General features: G+C 59.6%; 1 long non-coding RNA gene across 1 annotated transcript; it reads left to right on the top strand.

Annotated features, from left to right (window-relative positions):
• Positions 1-426: 426 nt before the first annotated feature.
• On the top strand, positions 427-3,962 carry LOC311521415. Its single transcript, XR_014711894.1, has 3 exons — positions 427-520; positions 2,373-2,777; positions 3,348-3,962. It is a non-coding gene; the product is annotated as an uncharacterized lncRNA (long non-coding RNA).
• Positions 3,963-4,535: the final 573 nt, after the last annotated feature.

Genomic DNA, 4,535 nt, shown 5'->3' with positions numbered 1-4,535 from the left:
GGGGGCTCCGCTCTCGGGGGGGGGGAAGCGGGGCTGAGGGGGGACTCTGCTCCCCGCCCCCAGCCGTGCCCCTGGCGCTGAGGGAGAGACTCTCTCCGGGCCTCCCCGCCCCCACCCCCTCGGTGCCGTCTCCCTGGGGGCTCCGGCCTCCCCGCCCCACGGCCGGCCCCGAGTGGGGGGGTCACTCCCCCCCGGGCCCGCTCGTTACCTGCCCAATGTGCTCACAAAGCAGCAGCAGCGGCGGCGCCCACCACTGTCACGTGACAACCCCCCTCCCCCGGTGCAGCGCAACGCCGCGCGGCCTCTCCCCCGCCACGTGACCCACGGAGCGCGCGCGCGCCGCCGAGCACCGTTCCACGCGACCCGGCGCGCCCGCCCGCTCGCTCTCCCTCCACGTGACAGAGGGAGACAAAGGCGCTCCCTCAGCACGTGACCAAAGGTTTCCTAGCGAGGCGGGGAGCGGGAAGCGCAGTCTGCCCCGCCCACAGAAGGGGCGGAGCTTCGCGGTCCACAGAGACAGGTACAGGCACCGGCTCGAAGGCAGGGGGAGCTCAAGTCCTGGTCCGGGGGGCGCTGGAAGGGAGCGGGGAACTCCGGGGCTGAAGGGGCGGGGGAGGTCAGCCCTGGGGTGGGGGGGCTGGAAGGGAGGGGGATCTCTGGGGCAGGGGAGGGGCTGGAAGGGGAGGTCAGCCCTGGGGGGGGGGGGGGCTGGAAGGGAGGGGGATCTCTGGGGCTGGAGGGGGAGGTCAGCCCTGGGGGGGGGGGCTGGAAGGGAGGGGGATCTCTGGGGCTGGAGGGGGAGGTCAGCCCTGGGGGGGGGGCTGGAAGGGAGGGGGATCTCTGGGGCAGGGGAGGAGCTGGAAGAGGTCAGCCCTGGGGTGGGGGGGCTGGAAGGGAGGGGGATCTCTGGGGCGGGGGAGGAGCTGGAAGGGGAGGTCAGCCCTGGGGTGGGGGGCTGGAAGGGAGGGGGATCTCTGGGGCAGGGGAGGAGCTGGAAGGGGAGGTCAGCCCTGGGGTGGGGGGGGGCTGGAAGGGAGGGGGATCTCTGGGGCAGGGGAGGGGCTGGAAGGGGAGGTCAGCCCTGTGGGGGGGGGGCTGGAAGGGACGGGGAGCTCTGGGGCAGGGGAGGAGCTGGAAGGGGAGGTCAGCCCTGGGGTGGGGGGGCTGGAAGGGAGGGGGATCTCTGGGGCAGGGGAGGGGCTGGAGGGGGAGGTCAGCCCTGGGGTGGGGGGGCTGGAAGGGAGGGGGATCTCTGGGACAGGGGAGGGGCTGGAAGGGGAGGTCAGCCCTGGGGTGGGGGGGCTGGAAGGGAGAGGGAGCTCTGGGGCAGGGGAGGGGCTGGAGGGGGAGGTCAGCCCTGGGGTGGGGGGGCTGGAAGGGAGGGGGATCTCTGGGGCAGGGGAGGGGCTGGAAGGGGAGGTCAGCCCTGGGGTGGGGGGGGCTGGAAGGGAGGGGGATCTCTGGGGCAGGGGAGGGGCTGGAAGGGGAGGTCAGCCCTGGGGTGGGGGGGCTGGAAGGGAGAGGGAGCTCTGGGGCAGGGGAAGGGCTGGAGGGGGAGGTCAGCCCTGGGGTGAGAAGGCTGTGGAGAAGATGTAGGGGAGCGGGAGTTCAGCACTCTGGGGTGGGGTGGGATAGGGTGGGGGGGGCTGGAAGGGAGGGGGAGCGCTGGGACAGTGGAGGGGCTGTAGTGGGAGGGAGTTCAGCATCCTGGGGGGACTGGAAGAGAGGGGGAGCTCTGGGGCAGGGGAGGGGGAGCTCTGGAGCAGGGGAGGGGAGGGGAGGTCAGCACCCTGGGGCAGGGAGAGGGGCTGGAAGGGAGGAGGTGTTTCCATCAGCACCCTCTAAGCCCTGGTCTACACTAGGAGTTGAGGTTGAATTTAGCAGTGTTAAATCGATTTAATCCTGCACCCGTCCACACGACGAAGCCCTTTTTTTCGGCTTAAAGGGCTCTTAAAATCGATTTCCTTACTCCACCCCTGACAAGGGGATTAGCACTGAAATCGGCCTTGCTGGGTCGAATTTGGGGTATTGTGGACGCAATTAGATGGTATTGGCCTCCGGGAGATATCCCAGAGTGCTCCATTGTGACCGTTCTGGACAGCGCTCTCAACTCAGATGCACTGGCCAGGTAGAAAGGAAAAGGCCCGCGAACTTTTGAATTTCAATTTCCTGTTTGGGTACATGGCAAGCTGCAGGTGAGTGCAGAGCTCATCAGCAGAGGTGCCATGATGGAGACCCAGAATCGCAAAAGAGCTTCAGCATGGACCAAATGGGAAGTACGGGATCTGATCGCTGTATGGGGAAAGGAATCCATGCTATCAGAACTCCGTTCCAGTTTTCGAAATGCCAAAACCTTTGTCAAAATCTCCCAGGGCATGAAGGACAGAGGCCATAACAGGGACCCGAAGCAGTGCCATGTGAAACTTAAGGAGCTGAGGCAAGCCTACCAGAAAACCAGAGAGGCAAATGGCTGCTCTGGGTCAGAGCCCCAAACATGCCGCTTCTATGATGAGCTGCATCCCATTTTAGGGGGTTCAGCCACCATTACCCCAACCATGTTGTGTGACTCCTTCAATGGAGATGGAGGCAACATGGAATCAGGTTTTGGGGACGAGGACGATGATGATGATGAAGTTGTAGATAGCTCACAGCAAGCAAGCGGAGAAACCGGTTTTCCCAACAGCCAGGAACTGTTTCTCACCCTGGACCTGGAGCCAGTACCCCCCGAACCCACCCAAGCTGCCTCCCGGACCCATCAGGCAGAGAAGGGACCTCTGGTGAGTGTACCTTTTTAAATACTATACATGGTTTAAAAGCAAGCATGTTTAATGATTAATTTGTCCTGGCATTTGCGGCTCTCCTGGATGTACTCCCAAAGCCTTTGCAAAAGGTTTCTGGGGAGGGCAGCCTTATTCCATCCACCATGGTAGGACACTTTACCACACCAGGCCAGTAGTACATACTCGGGAATCATTGTAGAACAAAGCATTGCAGTGTTTGTTTGCTGGCATTCAAACAACATCCGTTCTTTATCTCTCTGTGTAATCCTCAGGAGAGTGGTATCATTCATGGTTGAAATAGGGTGCTTTTCTTAAGGGGACATTCAGAGGTGCCCATTTCTGCTGGGCTGTTTGCCTGTGGCTGAACAGAAATGTTCCCCACTGTTAGACACGGGGAGGCGGGAGGAGCTAGCCACGCGGTGGGGGGAGGCAAAATGCGACCTTGTAACGGAAGCACATGTGCTATGTATGTAATGTTAACAGCAAGGTTTACCATGAAAGAGTGTACCCATTGTTCTATAAAATGTGTCTTTTTAAATACCACTGTCCCTTTTTTTTCTCCACCAGCTGCATGTATTTCAAGGATCACAGGATCTTCTCCTTCCCAGAGGCTAGTGAAGATTAGAAGGCGAAAAAAACGCACTCGTGATGAAATGTTCTCTGAGCTCATGCTGTCCTCCCACACTGACAGAGCACAGACGAATGCTTGGAGGCAGACAATGTCAGAGTGCAGGAAAGCACAAAATGACCGGGAGGAGAGGTGGCAGGCTGAGGAGAGGGCTGAAGCTGAAAGGTGGCGGCAGCGTGATGAGAGGAGGCAGGATTCAATGCTGAGGCTGCTGGAGGATCAGACTAATATGCTCCAGCGTATGGTTGAGCTGCAGGAAAGGCAGCAGGAGCACAGACCGCCGCTACAGCCCCTGTGTAACCAACCGCCCTCCTCCCCAAGTTCCATAGCCTCCTCACCCAGACACGGAAGAACGCGGTGGGGGGCCTCCGGCCACCCAGCCACTCCACCCCAGAGGATTGCCCAAGCAACAGAAGGCTGGCATTCAATAAGTTTTAAATTTTTAAACTTTTAAAGTGCTGTGTGGCCTTGTCCTTCCCTCCTCCACCACCCCTCCCGGGCTACCTTGGCAGTTATCCCCCTATTTGTGTGATGAATTAATAAAGAATGCATGAATGTGAAGCAACAATGACTTTATTGCCTCTGCAAGCGGTGATCGAAGGGAGGAGGGGAGGGTGGTTAGCTTACAGGGAAGTAGAATGAACCAAGGGGTGGGGGGTTTCATCAAGGAGAAACAAACAGAACTTTCACACCGTAGCCTGGCCAGTCATGAAACTGGTTTTCAAAGCTTCTCTGATGCGAACCACGCCCTCCTGTGCTCTTCTAACCGCCCTGGTGTCTGGCTGTGCGTAACCAGCAGCCAGACGATTTGCCTCAACCTCCCACCCTGCCATAAACATCTCCCCCTTACTCGCACGGATATTGTGGAGCGCACAGCAAGCAGTAATAACAGTGGGAATATTGGTTTCGCTGAGGTCTAACCGAGTCAGTAAACTGCGCCAGCGCGCCTTTAAACGTCCAAATGCACATTCTACCACCATTCTGCACTTGCTCAGCCTGTAGTTGAACAGCTCCTGACTACTGTCCAGGCTGCCTATGTATGGCTTCATGAGCCATGGCATTAAGGGGTAGGCTGGGTCCCCAAGGATAACTATAGGCATTTCAACATCCCCAACGGTTATTTTCTG

Source organism: Lepidochelys olivacea (genome assembly GCF_965140295.1).
Source record: "Lepidochelys olivacea isolate rLepOli2 genome assembly, chromosome: 5".
In the NCBI taxonomy this organism is placed as follows: Eukaryota; Metazoa; Chordata; order Testudines; family Cheloniidae; genus Lepidochelys; species Lepidochelys olivacea.
This window is presented reverse-complemented; position numbering and strand designations above follow the sequence as displayed.